This window comes from Carcharodon carcharias, chromosome 8 (assembly GCF_017639515.1).
Source record: "Carcharodon carcharias isolate sCarCar2 chromosome 8, sCarCar2.pri, whole genome shotgun sequence".
Taxonomy (NCBI): Eukaryota; Metazoa; Chordata; class Chondrichthyes; order Lamniformes; family Lamnidae; genus Carcharodon; species Carcharodon carcharias.
Window position 1 is genome coordinate 177,011,085 of NC_054474.1, and position 16,825 is coordinate 177,027,909.

General features: G+C 42.0%; 1 protein-coding gene across 8 annotated transcripts in view; it reads right to left on the reverse strand.

Moving 5' to 3' along the window:
• znf618 (zinc finger protein 618) overlaps positions 1–15,891 on the reverse strand; it is a 129,921-nt gene extending 114,030 nt beyond the window's left edge. For 4 of the 8 annotated variants that reach the window (XM_041193332.1, XM_041193328.1, XM_041193327.1 and 1 more), the window contains exon 1: positions 15,133–15,277. The gene's annotated coding sequence lies outside the window, so the exon portion shown is untranslated. Of the gene's footprint in view, positions 1–15,132; positions 15,278–15,787 lie in introns of those variants that run through there. The other 4 variants (XM_041193331.1, XM_041193333.1, XM_041193325.1 and 1 more) reach the window with 4 other exon arrangements.
• Between the last annotated feature and the right edge of the window lie 934 nt (positions 15,892–16,825).

Genomic DNA, 16,825 nt, shown 5'->3' on the forward strand with positions numbered 1-16,825 from the left:
CTTCACAACTTCTTAGTCTGTGTGTCCGCTTTTCTTAATATCCATATTTTATTCATGTACAAGACACTCCAAATCACAATCTTGATCATTTTTTAAAGATTTCAAACCATTCAAAGCTAAGAAATTGTTTATGTTTGAAGAATGCATTCTATGCCATTGCTGTTCTAGTTCTGATTTATTTATGGTGGTAACCATCTTCTGACAAGATGCTTCCCAGGTACTCAAATTGAGGTACCTATTGACTATTTCTCTTGGCTTTGCTATCCCATCATTATTTTCTGCATTACATAAGCTTTCATCATTTTATTCATTCCATCCATTAGTATTGCTACATCTTTTGTTGTGCTAGGGCCTGGTCATCTGCAAATCTCACTACCTTCACCAACTGATCTCCTACTTTGACACATTTCTGAACGGAGTGCTTCTTTAATCATGGCTTCCACATTAATGTTAAAGAGCAATGGTGAGGGTCTCGTTTCACCCTGCACCCAATTACACTGGGTTCGGTTTCACCATATATTGTCCTGATTGTAGCAGTCAGTCCCATGTACAGAGCAACAATCATTCTTTTATCTCTCCAATCAGTTCTGATCGCCTCCAGCACTTGCAACAGCTTGTCAGTTCACCCAGTCAAAACCTTTTACATAATCCACAAAGCAAATGTACATTTCTTGCTGGTGTTCTGTGCTTCTTTCAATTAACATTTTCATCACTAGTTCCACAACGTTCCGAAAACCAAACTGATCACAGTCAAAGGCTTTGGCTTCCAATCTATTTGGTAGGATTAAGATTAACTTGGATGCATATGTAATCAAAGTAATGGTGCAATGCTCTTCAGTTTGTTGTATCTGCCCTCTTCTCCAATGTGTTCCTCAAAGTTTTCTGCCCATTCTCCCTCTTTATACATCTCCTTATACAAGTCAATCAATTCTCTTGTTGCCTTCTTTCTAAGTCTTTTTATCCTTTCAGCAGGGGTTACGTTACATCCTTCTGCTTTTCCTGGCTTCTGTTCTTTTACACACTCCAGAAAATCAGGTCCTAAATCATCCTGGGAAATGTTTTCTTTGTCTGGTTCTAGTTCTATTGGCTTGCTATCTTTGTCTTATAGTATTTTAGTGTACTCTTTCCATCTATTTACTTTCTCAGGTTCTAAATGCAGTGTACCATCTATAATTCAACTCATTTTTGCACTTATCTCCTTCCTCTAGTCGATTCCTTTATTTTCTCTGTGTACATTCTTCCTTCTTTTCGTAATTCTTCCAATCCTCTGCACGGCTCTCGCCACCTATTCTCTTGCCTGGTCAGTCTCTCTTAGCTCAATGTTTTGTTTTCTGTACAGTTCTTTACCTTATGAGCAATTTTGTTCTACCACTTTCTTCTCCTGACCGTTTTCTTCGGCAAATCTTCCAAGGCCATTGGCTTTCTAACTCTTTTCTCTAGCACTTTCCAATCTATCCCACTGGCCTTGACAATTGCTTTCTTAACTAATCTTTAACATTTTCTCTACTGCTTCACGAAATGTAATCACCTCAGAGCCCTGCATCTTCTATACCACTTAGGATTATGATTTCCCTTCTTGATTCTCTTTAATTGAATCTTTACTTTCATGGCAACTAGACTATGGTCTGTTTCAGTGTCTGCACCTGGGTGGACACATGAATTTATGCTATTTCAATATCGGAGCTTGACAAGGGTATAATCAATTTTGTACCTTTTCGGATCCACAGGTGATTTCCAAGTACACTGTTTCCTCTATTATGCTTGAGCCAGATGTTGTTAAATGCACAACTTCCAGGGATGGGTGATTTCAATCATAATGTTGTGCATCTTTTCCCTAAATATCAACTAAAACTGAAAACTGTAAAATCTGTTAAGAAAGTGATTGAAGTTTGGGATAATGTGGCCGTTCAAGGTCTGCAACTTGCTTTGATAACATGAATTGGGATTTTTTTAATGCTGGATGATGAAATATGCAGGACCACAGATATTATAAATGATTGTTATCTTTAGTGAAGTTTCATGTTCAAACTAAAACAATTAAGATTTATCCAAACAAGAAACCTTGTATTACAAAAGGACTTAAAAGTAATAATAAAGCAAAGAAAAATTGCATTTAGTGTTAGGGACCAAGACAAACTTGATGAGTTAAAAATCAAAGTGAGAAAGGAAATCCAGAATGGGAAAGATGTGTACAGAGACAAGCTGCATAATTGTTTTAAGGACAAATAATCCCAGAGATGCATGGAGGTGTATGCATGAAATGTCAGGCTTAACATCGAAAAAGAGAAATTACCCCTTTTTATCCACAGATAATCAACAAATGTGTGTTTGGGGGAGGGAGGCACGGGGGGGAGAGAAGTAGTAATTAAAACAAGCGAATTCATGTAAGCATGCAGCCCAGATCAGATGTGCCAAAAAATTCTGAAGTAACATGCTTATCAGTTGGCAGTTTCTCTCTGGTCTTTCAGAAATTGTTTGCCACACATTTGCTCTTGCTTTTGGAAGTCAGCTCAGAAGACACAGCCTGTTCAGCTGAATGATTACCGACCAGTTGCTCTTACATTAGTAGTCATGAAGAGTTAAGCAGATAGTGTCAAAGCATTTTTTAGACCCTCCTGTTTGACATAATGAGCAGTTTCAGTTTGATTATCAACCTCAAGTCAGTGGATGATGCTGTTCTGGTCTTGGTCCATTTCCATGGATAGATTAAGCAATAATGCCCACGGCACTTTTGTGGATTTCTCTTCAGCATTTAATACCATGCAACCATTCAAACTTATTGAGAAATTGAAAAACCTTAATGTTGATCCTATTCTCCTACTTTGGACGTGATTTCCTTCACAACAGGGCCCAACACTTTCAGTTTCTGGGTTCTACTCAGAGCCCATGTTAATGAATACTAGATATTTCACCTTTGCTTTTCATCCTCTACATGAATGACTGTTGATCAGAGCAAGCGACATAACGATCCTGAACTTTGCTGATGATACGGTACTTGTAGGCCTTATCAGGAAGAACAAAGTAAACTATGGGAACTCAGTGGAGAAGTTGATGAAAGAATGAGTTATAGACGTTAGGAAAAGCCAGTTAATGATATTATTCCCATGAAAATTCATGATGGGGATACTGAAATACTTACCAGCTACAAGCATCTAGGTATCAAGTAGATAAGAAGCTGAATTGGAGGGGGAACAGTGTAGTCAAGGTGGCCAAGGGATATGTACAATTATACTAGCTCAGAGTGGAAATCCTTTCGAGTAGATCCCACAATCACGAAACTCTTCCAAACAGCTGCAGTTGGGTGCCCTATCCTTTTTGGATGTCTCTCCTCGTATTGTTGTCTTAAGAAAATAGATGTCTTAGGAGTGCATAGGTAAGGGTTCAATCAGGCAGAAAGGGTTTATGATGAGCAGATCTTTCTTGACTAAATCTGTTCTTGAAGAATTTTGACCAAAGTAAAGAATATCATGAACAGTGAGAATCACCCATGTTCTCAGTATTACTATTGGATACAAAAGGCTACAATCCCTTAGATGCAGGTCAAATCGCTTCTTGAACTCATTTGTGCCCTTCTCTGTAAGAAGTTTTAACAGGAGTTTGATGTATGGAAGAGGATATGCATTCATCTTGGGATTCTGACTGACTTTTCAATGTATTGGAATAGTTTTTAAATATATTTTAATCAAAGTTAGACTTTTGTGATAGGCTAATTTTCTTTTCAGTGTTATTATTCATTTGTGCTTTTTTTAAACGAACAAGCAATGCACCCAAAATGAATTCCCACATGGAGAATTTTGAAACCGAATTGAACTCAACATCCTGCCATTTCTGACACTCAGTCGATGGCTTCCAACTTTGTTTCCATCTCTGCCTTCATTGACTACATCACTCCAGTCTTCCATAATCAACAAGAATGTGCTTTTTTATTAGTTCTTCCAGTTTTGGGTTCTATCTCCACTTCTTCATCCAAGTGCCCTGATGTGGGCATGTACATTGCTATATCAACAACATCCACCGGATCAGCATGGAGCATCATTTTCAGCAGTCTGTCACTGTGCTGATCAATTTTCATCACACTGTGCCATTATCTAATGTTATGGCAATATCTCTTTGGCTCTGTTCGCCACTTGCATAAAATGATTCTCTTATCACCACTTTCAAAATTACCACAATCTCTCAAACTTACATACTTACTTCAGACAAGGTTCAGGCTGCACCTTCCCATTTCTCTCCTATCATTTTCCTGCTTCCCCCTTCTCATCATTATTGTCATATTCCAAGTTCCCATTCTCATCAGCTGTCAGTAAGGATTTTGCATGTTGACAACCTGGAAGGGCTTATTCCCTCTCCTGCCAGATGCAACACCAAGCATTTTGTTGGTCCCATTGAAGTAGTTAGTCTTATATTTGTCAACTATGAGCAGTATGACTAGGGAAAAGAATACACAAGGTGGTTTCCAGTGGCCTTCCTCACATGTGCTTAAAGGGAACAAATCCTCTTCCCGAAGGACCCGCTGCCTCTAAGCAGCCATTGTCCTGAGGTTCTGGCTTTTCCGCTATCACCGTGCAAAGTTCGCTGGTTCTGCCACTGGCCATGGCTCATAACTCTTGAGCATGGGGCCTTGGACCTGAGAACATTATAATGTTGACTTCAACATATTAAAAAACTGTTACTGACTGGAGGTGTTGGTCAACAGGCTGTATCCTGAGAATGTTTCAGAAATTAAATACTTTACCATTTAGTTACTGTAAAGCACATGTATAGCCTATTTCTTTTAAAAAAAAAATGGTTTTCCTACCCACTGCAACTTAAATGCATAAACTCAAGTTGGGATGAAGTTCACAGACACTTTACAGAATTTTAGAGTACAGAAGGAGGCCATTCAGCCCATCATGTCTACACCGGCTCTCCAAATGAGCATTATGACCTAGTGTCATTGCCCTGCCTGTTCCCTGTACTCCTGCACATTGTTTCAAATAATCAGCTAATGCCCTCTTGAATGCCTCGATTGAACCTGCCGCCACTACACTTCCAGGCAGTGTATTCCAGACCCAAACCACTCGTTGTGTGAAAAAGTTTTATCTCACATCACATTTGCTTCTTTTGCATATCACTTTAAATCTGTGCTCTCTAGTTCTTGATCCTTTAACAAGTGGGAACAGCTTCTCCCCATCTACTCTGTCCAGCCCTCTCATGATTTTAAACAGCTCTATCAAATCTCCTCTTAGCCTTCTTCTCTCCAAGGAGAACAGTCCCAACCTCTCCAATCTATCCTCGTAACTAAAGTTTCTCATCCCTCGAACCATTCTTGTAAACCTCTTCTGCACTCTCTCCAATGTGTTCACGTCCTTCCTATCATGTGGCACCCAGAACTGTACACAATACTCCAGCTGAGGTCTAATCAGTTTCTTATATAAATGCAGCATAGCCTCCTTGCTCTTGTACTTTATGCACCTGTTAATAAAAGCACAGGATACTTTATACTTTATTAACTGCTCTCTCCACTTGTCCTGCCACCTTCAATGATCTATGCACATATACACCCAGGTCTTTCTGCTCCTGCACCCCCTTCAAAATTTCACCCTTTATTTTATGTTGTCTGTCCATGATCTTCCTACCAAAATGCACCACCTCATGTTTGTCCGCATTGAACTTGATCTGTTAACCATCTGTCACTCCACCAACTTGTCTATGTCCTTTTGAAGTTCTACACTGTCCTCCTCACAGTTTACAACACTCCTAGGCATTGTTTCATCCGCAAACTTTGAAACTGTCCCCTGCACACCAAGATCTAGATTCATTAATAAAAATCAGGAAAAGCAAGGGTCCCAATATCTACTCCCGGGGAACTCCACCACAAACCTTCCTCCAGCCCGAAAAATATCCATTACTCTTGGCTTCCTATTTTTCAGCCAATTTTGTATCCATGTTGCTACTGTCCCTTTCATTCCATGAGCAATAACTTTTCTCAAGTCTGTTGTGTGGCACTATATCAAATGCCTTTAGAAAGTCCATGTACACCTCATCAACAGCATTACCCTCATTGATCTTTCCTGTTACCTCTTCAAAAAAAACCCCAGCAAGTTAGTTAAACACGATTTCCCCTTTCGAAATCCATGCTGGCTCTTCCTTATCAACCAAATATTTTTCCAAGTGACTACTATTTCTATCCCAAATAATTGTTTTTGGGATTTTGCCCACCACTGAAGTTAAACTGACTGGTCCGTAATTGCTGGACTTATCCTTCCAACCTTTCTTGAACAAGGGCCTAATCTTTGCAATTCTCCAATTCTCTCGCACTTCCCCTGAGTCTAGGAAAGACTGAAAAATTATGACCAGTGCCCCTGCAATTTCTACTCTCACTTCCTTCAATATCCTTGGTTGCATCTTATCCTGTCTGGGGCCTTGTCAACTTTAAGTACTGATAGTCTATTCAACACTTCCTCATCAATTTTGAACCCCTCTAGTGACAGTTTCCTCGTTGTCAGCATGACCTGGGTAGCATCCAGCTCATTGGCAAAGTATTCATTTAACACCTTAGCCATGGCCCCTTCGTCCATGTGTAAAATCCCTTTTAGGTTCCTAATCGGCCCTACCACCTCACTATTTATATGCCTATCAAAGACTTTGGGATTCCCCTTCATGTTGGCTGCCAGTCTTTTCTCATTTCGGTTCTCTAATATGATTTTTCACCTCCCCTCTGAACCTTCTGTATTCCTCTTGGTTCTCAATTGTATTTTCTACCTGAAACCTGTCATAAGCACACTTTTTTTTCTTTATCTTAATTTCTATCACCTTTTTGATCAAGGAGCTCTGGGTTTGTTTGCCCTACCTTTCCCTTTCAATGGAATATACCTTGAACCAAACCAATTATTTTTTTGAAGGTAGTCCATTGTTCAGCTACGGTTTTTCCCACCAACCTTTCATTCCAGTCTATCTGGCCCAGCACCTGTTCTTGTCCCATCAAAGTCGGCTCTCATCCAGTTAATTATTCTTACTCTGGATTGTCTATTGTCCTTTTCTATCATCCTAAAATGTACAATACAATGATCATTGTCTCCTAAATGTTCCCCCACTGACACTTGATCTACTTGGCCCACCTCATTTCCAAGAACCAGGTCCAATACTATCTTTTCTTGTTGCATTGGGCTGTAGAAAATTTTCCTGAATGCAATCTAGGAACTTTTGACCCTCTCCACCCTTTACACTACCACTGTCCCAGTCTACATTTGAATAGTTAAAGTACCCCATTATAACTACCCTATAATGCCTGCATCGCTTTGCAATTTCCCTGCAGATTTGTTCTTCTACATCCTTCTCACTATTTGGCAGTCTACAGGCTACACCAAACAACGTAATCACATTCTTTTTGTTCCTTAGCTCTAGCCAAATTGATTCTGTCCTTGAACCCTTTGGGACATCCTCTTTCTCTGGCACGGCAATGCTCTCCTTAACCAATACCGCCACCCCTCCTCCTTTCCTACTTTTTCTATGTTTATGTTTCTATCTTTTCTAAACAACTTATACCCGGAAATATTTAACACCCAGTTCTGCTCTTCCTTGAGCCAGGTCTCTGTCATCGCCACATCATATTTCCACATGGCAATCTGCACCTGTAACTCCTCAATCTCATTTGCTATACTCCATGCATTCCGATACATGCATAGTAGTCCCGATATAGATTTTGTTACTTTCACCCTCACCCCGACTTCACCCATTAACTTACTATTTTCTACACTAGTGCTATCTGTCCCTCCCAGTATTTTGTGCACTCTGGTACTCCCCTCTAATATTTTCTCTTCGTTCCCGCACCCCTGCCGAGTTAGTTTAAAGCCCTCCCACCAGCACTAGCAAAACATCCCGCAAGGAACTCAGTCCCAGCTCTATTCAGGGGCAACCTATCCAGCTTGTACAGCTGCCATCTCCCCCAGAGCCAGTCCCAGTGCCCCAAGAATCTAAAGTCCTCTCCCCTGCAGCATCTTTCTAGCCACACATTCATATGCCTTATTCCCCTATTTCTGCACTCACTGGCATGTGGCACTAGGAGTAGTCTGGAGATTACTACATTTGAGGTCCTGCATGTTAATTTTCTACCTAGCTCCCTAAATTCTGATTGCAGGATCACATCCCCCTTCCTACCCAAGTCATTAGTACCAATGTGGAGCACGACCTCTGGCTGTTCACCCTCCCCTAGAAGAATGTCCTGCAGCCACTCTGTGGCATCCTTGACTCTGGCATCCCAGGGAGGAAACATACCATCCTGGAGTCACGTCTATGGCCAGAGGAATGCCTGTCTGTTCCCCTAACCAGTGAATCCCCTATCACTATTACTCTTTCTTCTTCCTCCCCTCCTATACAGCCGAGTCCCTCGTGATGCCATAAACCTGACTCTGACTGCACTCCTCTAAGAACCAGCACCCTTCACCAGCTTCCAAAACAGAAAACTGATTTGTGAGCGGAATCCCAGGGGACTCCTGCAGTACCTGCCTACTTCTCTTGGACTGCCTGGTGGTCACCGATTCCCTCGCCATCTCCAGGCCTTTAAGCTGCGGTGTGACCACCTCTCTGAACGTGCTATCTACATAGCTCTCAACCTCACGGATGCACCAGTGACTCCAGCTGCCGCTCAAGCTCTGAAACCCGGAGCTCAAGTTTCTGCAGTTGTCGACACTTCATGTAAGTGCTCATCTAGGACACCGGTAGCATCCATGACTTTGCACATATTACAGGATATGCATTCCACTCGAGTGAGCTGCCCTACCATGTCTTAAATCTACTGCCCTTATATTAACTTTATTCTACTTTGGATTATTTATATTACTTTCCAATATTGGCCCTAGATTTCCCTTACTCCTGGCCCTGAGTTAAATCTAAGTATAGGTATTTGTTTAAAAATATTGCACTTTTCTAATTTACTCACCAGAACCTACTTACCAAGGCCTCTGCTCTCTTTACTGAGGAAAGGTAGAAAAGGAAAGGAGCACCTACTCCCTCCTCAACCTCAGTCACCTCTGCACTCGAACTCTCGCCACTTCTCGCGCTATTTTTATAGATCCTCTGCTCTCCTCTAGGTGCTGCTGACTGCCTGGCTCGGGGTCCTCCTCTCGTACTCTCCTCTAGGTGCTGCTGACTACCTGGCTCAGGGTCCTCCTCTTCCACTCTCCTCTCGGTGCTACTGACTCCCTAACTCGGGGTACTCCTCTCGCACTCTCCAACTGTGCTCTATATTTCACCCACATGACTGAGTACCAATTCATTCCTTTCCTCATACCAGGATAACTAGTCTTTTGAGTAGAGGACCTTCATGGCACTTAACAACAGAAGGCTTAGCTGATTTTACCCTCCCTGGTTTAGAGGGACCATGGCCAATCATCTTTCCCTTCTGCTGCTTCAGCAGACCCATTACCAGATACTGCACCTAATTGGTCTTTGTACCTCACTGTCACATTATTGGTGTATTTAGCCACTAAGTCATTGAGAACAGGATGCAGTTCTTGAAATGGACCTAAAATGAGCTTGTTTTATATCCCAGAAAAAATAAACCATGGCCCAAAATTAGACATTCTCTTTTTGGACCTCACCAAAAACACAGGTGACATCAGATTTATAGTCTAATGCTGTTTACTAATATGGCAACCAGTCAGCAAATTTCATATACAACTCATTTGCAAGCAAAAAATAAAAATAGGAAACTGTGCTTGCGTGTACATGCAGGTGGACAACTGGTTTTTACACAGGCTTTTTTTTTAAAACAGTAGGTCACAAGTATAGCTCAATTGCCCAGTACATCTTGAAAACAGAAAACAGACCATTCGTTTCATAGCTCATGTAAACTTTCCTACATCATCTACTTCATGATCTCTTCCCAACTCGCTCCATATTCTAAAGGAAGATTTTACAATTTCATCCTGTTCCCAAAGGTAAACAACTCTAAAATATCCCACATTATTTATACTTTCTTGGCGTGTTTCCAAGATCCCAATAGTTTACGAGTCATGTCCCACACAGTATTTGACTGGGCTACATTCATCTCTATAACCTGTGGTTCTGTTAACAGTCATTCAGTTAATTTTGAAAATGTATCAATTTACAGGAGTGATTGTATAAGAAATTGGCTCACATTAACTCTGATCAACAGCACCTTGGATCTTACTTGAACAAAAAACCCAAAGGAAAAAAAAGAGGCCTCCTTATTCCTTCACACAAATACAGGAGGTCTCAAGTTTCAAACTTGAGACAACTTTAGAATATTTCTCAAAGTCCCCAAATCAAATAGGAAATGCACAAGTCAAGCACATGAATTTGAGAGATAATACTTCTTTTGAATAGATCCACTCTATAAACACAAGGTTGACTTGACAGATGGTTTGAAAATGTTTTGCTGCTTGTGGCTTTTCTAAAAATACACTTTTTTAAAAAATAGTTTGCATTGATATATGTCTCTCTAATCTGTGTTTCTATAAACAATCACACAAAAGAATTCTGCAGTTAATTCCCAAGTTATTTAACCTTCATCACTTATGTCAAAATAATTTGCTAGTTACTATACTCATAGAAGACTCAATGAAATATTTTAATATATGGCATGTATTCTTATGTACTGTCGCTGTTTAAGAAGTTTGTCAGTTTGTGTCCACAACTAGCTGCACATGTAATTATCTCCAACACCTGTAGGCAACACTGAAATAGTGCTTTCCAGTTAGAGATCTTTCCAAAGGTAGTTCAAAAATTCAACCAAAATGCTATTAATAAAACCCATCACGTGTACCTTCCTTCAGTTCTGACGAGTCATATTCTGAAAACATTAACTCCATTTCTCTCTCCAGAGATGCTGCCAGAGCTGCTGAGTATTTTCAACACTTAGTTTCTATTTCAGATTTCCAGCAACCGCAATATTTTGCTTTTATGCTATTAATTACACGCAAAAGCTGCAGGGATCCAGAGTAAATTTTGGGAATGGACAAGAAATTAGCTGAAGAGTAGAAAAAAAATAGGTACTTGTCAGAGGGTACAGAGTCACGGGTGGGTGAGAGAAGAGGGTCAGATAGAAGTGCTGACTGGGGTCTGAGCTGGAAACACCTCTGTTTGACTTGGATTCAAAATCTCAATGCACTTGATCAGATTTGAAAATAATACCAAACTAGGAAGAACATTGGAATCTGGAACAGCTCAGAAATTACAGAATGAGCTGGACAGAATACATAAGCAGACAAAGCACTGAAATTTAATTTGGCAAAGTGTAAAATACTGCACAGTGGAGAAAATATTGATGTCGCAGATACCTAACAAGTGATGTTGAAAAAGCTAATGAAGAAGTTGTCTTTAACAATAATGAATAAGACTCAACTGGCATGCTGTTGAGTGACCGGCACAATCACGAATTTGAGTATTTGTAACATTTATTTTCACTCGATTACGGTTTAGCAACTTCCTATTGCCATTTTACAAATTAGTTTACGTATTGCATGTCAAACAGTTCAGTAATGACTTATTCTGCAATACCCGAGTCTCTTGAAAATTATTTCACGTTCTGGTACTCTAACATTTATTCCCTCCAAGATTTACAATAACCTTGATTTTCCTGCAATAGCGATCTACACCATAAATTATGTGACCTACTGCAACAATCTTTTGTCCACTGACAGCCTACCCCATATTTTCCTGCATTTGTAAAATCTGGTTAAACACAGGAAAATTGTGATTACTACGGATTTTAAATGGGGCCAGAATTACCTATTTTCAGCGAGGGTAACAAGAGAGTGGCACAAATGTTCCAGGAAATAGAGTAGGAAGAGATTTTTCCTTTTATCCAATCATGGGATGTGGGTGTCTCTGGCTAGGCCAGCATTTAATACCCATCCCTAATTGCCCTTGATGAGGTGGCAGTGAGCTGCCTTCTTGAACCGCTACAGTCCATGTGGTGTAAGTACACCCAGAGTGCTGTTAGGAAGGGAGTTTCAGGATTTTGACACAGCAACATTGAAGGAACGATGATATTTCCAAGTCAAGATGTGGCTTGGAAGGGAACTTCCAGGTGGTAGTGTTCCCATCTGCTGCCCTTGTCGTTCTAGATGGTAGTGGTCATGGGTTTGCAAGCTGCTGTCTAAGGAGCCTTGGTGAGTTCAGCAGTGCATCTTGTAGATAGTACACACTGCTGCCACTGTGCATTGGTGGTGGAAGGAGTGAAAGTTTCTGAATAGCTTGCCAATCAAGCAGGCTGCTTTGTCCTGGGTGGTGTCAAGTTTCTTGAGTGTTATTGATACTGCACTCATCCAGGCAAGTGGAGAAAATTCCAACACACTCCTCACTTTGTGCCTTGAAGATAATGGACAAGCTTTGGGGAGTGAGGAAGTGAGTTAATCACTGCAGGATTCTGAGCCTCTGACCTGCTCTTGTAACCACAGTACTTATACTGTAGTTCAGTTGAGTTTCTGGTCAATGGTAACCCCTAGGATGTTGATAGTGGAGGATTCAGCAATGGTAATGTCATTGAATGTCATGGGGTGATGGTTAGATTCTCTCCTGTTGGAGGCGGTCATTGCCTTGTACTTGTGGGGCACAAACGCTACTTGCCACTTGTCGGCCCAAGCCTGGATATTATCCAGATCTTGCTACATTTGGACATGGACTGCTTCAGGATCCGAGAAATCGCAAATGGTGAACATTATGCAATCAGCGAACATCTGACCTTATGATGGAAGGTCGTTGATGAAGCAACTGAAGATTGTTGGGCCAAGGACACTACCCTGAGGCAGTCCTGCAGTGATGTCCTTGAACTGAGATGACTGACCTCCAACAACCATAACCATCTTCCTTTGTGCTAGGTGTGACTCCAACCAGCAGAGAGTTTTCTCCAATTCCCACTGACTCCCGTTGTGCTAGGGCACTTTGATGCCACACTCAGTCAAGTGCTGCCTTGATGTCATGGGCACTCATTCTAACCTCACCTCTGGAGTTCAGCTCTTTTGTCCATGTTTGAACCAAGGCTGTAATGAGGTCAGGATCTGAATGACCCTGACAGAACTCAAACTGAGCGTCAGTGAGCAGGTTATTGCTAAGCAAGTGCTGTTTGATAGCACTATTGAGGACCGCTTCCATCACTTTACTGATGATCAAGATTAGACTGATGGGGCACTAATTGGTCCCATTACCTTAAGTCACTTATTCCATAACTTTCTCTTTTCATTGTGCCATTCAAGGGTTCCCATGCCATAGGACTAAAGTCCTCAGAAAAATCAGGGTCAATAAGTTCTATTAACACTGATTGAGGAGTATCTGAAAAAGAAGTGGAATGCAGTGGCTATATTAATTTACATTTAATCTAGCAGGAACTTTAACTTTACAGAACTCAAAACAGTGCAACCCTCCTCACAGGAGCTCAATAACAAGACTGCTCTAACTTCAATGTGGTTACAAAAAACAATCAAAATTGCTCATGATTCATTTACTCTGATGAAGGGTAGTTAGCCTGAAGTGTTCACTGTTTCTCTCTACAGATGCTGCCTGACCTGCTGAGTATTTCCGGTAGTGTTTTTAAAAATCAAATCACTCAGACTGATGAATTTAAAAAATAAATTAACACTTAGATTTCACAAATTCTATTCTCTACCAATCTATCTGTAATTAAGCCATTGGTTTCCTGTGGCTTATGGTGAACGAAAGTTTCATTTACTACAAGAGATGTCAACTCCGGATTATAGGTGTCATATTCCATAATTCCACCACTTCTCATGAAAACTACAAATCATAATGATCACTCCAATATGTCCCTTCTCCCTTTCTGCAGCAGGCTAACTTTTACAGTTAAATGGGCTGAACAAATAACATATCCAACATTACCGAGCTAAAGTAACAGTTGGTCATTAATATAATTTACCACTCTGCAGCTAAAAACAGAAACAATCAGACAATGCAATTTCTGTAAGCAGTTTGGTGAATACTTTGTGCTTTATTCATTGAGAGATCTGCAGGTTTATCAATTTTAATGACAATCACCACTGACCTGATTCCAGATATTCAGTCATCCAAATCAATATTGATAAATGAAAGCACTATTACAATCTTTCTTTCTAACATTCACACTCAGCTAATTCAGTCAAAAGTAGCACAGCCATATTAATGAAAGGTTCCATGTTAAGTCCCTAGGCCATGTAAAGCAACTTATCCAAAGTTTGGTGCTATAATTGGGCTCATGGTCCCTGAAATGGGGACAGGGGGAAAAATAGGAGAATAAATTATTAGATCTCTTGTTCGCTTTCTAGAGATTCATGCTGAAGATAAACACACAAAGGTTGGGTTGGCAGTGATGCCATCTGCAGTCTGAAAGGTTCATTGGTGCCATAACAGTCAAGTGGAGAAGATATTGGCACCCACAGTCACAAGCCAATTCAGTAGGGGAGTAGCAAAGGGTAAAAAGTTACCAGAGAATTAAATCATGAAAATTTTATTTTTCTCCATTTGCAATTTCTTTGGGAAAACCTCACCAGCTAAAGAGAAACGTATGATTTGAAACTTGCATTAACTATTCTATTAGAGCATCAGAACTAAACGTTTGAGTTTTTTTATTGATGTTTTCCTAATTAAAATATAAAATATTTTCTTCAAAATAGTTCCTTTCCCAAAATACCCAGTATAACTGATGTCTGACAGGAGCCTCACACCCCAAAAATCAACACAAGAGTCAGCACATTGCAAGTGATCGCTTCTATTGTCCATTCCCAAAAATGTAACTGGGTCTTACCGATAGTCATGCCCAACAATCCTTGCAGTATTGCATATTATACTATGTCCATGACAGTTCAACATAAATGGACGGTAAGATTCATCGAAGCCGTTTCCTTACACCTGGGAGTCCAGTAATTCAAGACATTCAAATAAACTAACCATTCTAAAACTATATATGAAGCTTAACCATATATACTAGTTTTTTTTTAGTAATAATGACCCCGTTACACATTTACAATCAGTTTGCACTCATTCCAAGGCATCTCAGATCTAGATCAGACGCAGACAGCACGGAATAGAATGTGCAGCAATCAGGCCACATTCCCAATATCATACTGCATGTTGAATGCAACATACCCTTCCTTTGTTATAATAAACAGTGCAAATAATTGTGTATGCTCTTATTACCTCATCTGCATGCAGCTGATGTGGTTCATGTGGCTTTGAGCTGAACTCTTAGCAGCTGGAACGCAATCAATCTCCCCGGGAGATGGTGATGAGGCTTGTGTGGTTGTGGAATTACAGCGAGCCACAGGTTTGCATCCTCCCTACACACCCCCCACCCCCCCCCCCCCCCCCCCGCCCCCTCACCACCACCACCCCCACCCCCACCCCCGAGAGCGGTAATACTTGCGGCGAATCCGCTCGCCCTCCCGTGCAGATAAATAAAGAGACGGAGCCCGGCTAGATGAAAGGCTGCACATAAAAAGCGCTGGCTCCCTTCATCTTACAGTACATTCACCGCCATGCCAGATCTGGGGCAGCCTCAATCTGCAACAACGCTCCCAGAACTACAGCACCGAAGGAGGGGGGGGGGGGGTGGGGGGGGAGAGATGATGATGATGATGATGATGATGAGGAGGAGGTGTTTAGAGGATCGGGGGCGCTGGCCAACCATGAGACTGCACAGGGCACAATCAACTCCTCTTATTAAGACAGCGGAGGCCACCGCTCCCACGAAGACGGAAAACTCTCCTCGGACGGAAGCAAAGGTCCAAACAAACACAGGCAGCGAGCGCAGGAACGAGACATACTCCTAGCGGTGCCCAGGTTGAATACTGACCATGACGGGGGCAAAATGGCCGCCACAAGCGTTTGGTGGCGAACCCACTCCGGAAACGGAAAATGGCCGCCTAACCGCCGCCCGCGCGCCCGCCGCCGCCGCCGCCGCCGGCTATAAACGTCACGCGTGGATCCGACCAATCCAGAGGGAGCTGCGGTGGCTCCGCCCACCCCCCCCCCCCCCCCCCCGCCCGCCCGCCCGCCAACCCGCCAACCAACCAACCAACCACCCCACGTGATGCAGCAAACTTTTCCTGCCCACCTTCTGGGAAAGGTGGCGGTTGGTGGCAATCGCTTGCTCGCGGAGGGAGGGGGCGGGGCCGGGGGCGGGGCCGGGGGCGGGGCCAGGGCCAGTCGCGCGCTGTCCGAGTCCGGATCACGAAAAAGCCCTTCGTCTCCCTGTGGTAAATGCAAGACTTCCTGCTGCAACGGAGAAGAATGGAAACCTCTTGGGGGAAATAATAATAATAATAATAATAATAATAACACGGCTCAATGTAAGGATGCACTTGTCATTCAGAAGTTCGCCAAACTCCATCATACGGGATTGTACTGCATAGAATCCAACGCAGCAACACCAGGTGTCTTCTGTCTGACCGGTCAGTGCTCCCCACAGGAGACCCCCCACCTCAGCCCCACCAACACCTTTTCTTCTATTCCTTCAACCCCCAAAGCAAAAATCTTTTTCTTTCCAGATACTGAAAATCTGTCACAGAGAAACAAAACAAAACAAAACAAAATAAAAAACACGATGCGGGTCAGGCAGCACCTTGTGGAGAAAGAAGTGGAGTTCATGTTTCGGGTCAATGACCTCCCCTCATCAGAATTGGATGTAATCGTCGGTGAGAAAGTCGCAGAGAGATGGGGAATGTAGGAAGACGGAACGAAAAGGGGATTATGATACGGTGAAGGGTACAAGGGTAAGATTGATAAAATGACAACGGTGCGAAGGAAAATGGTTGGCAATGGGACAAAAGCTGTACGTGGAGAGAGAGAGAGAGAGAGAGAAAAAAAAACAACTGTTATGCCCCAACCACTG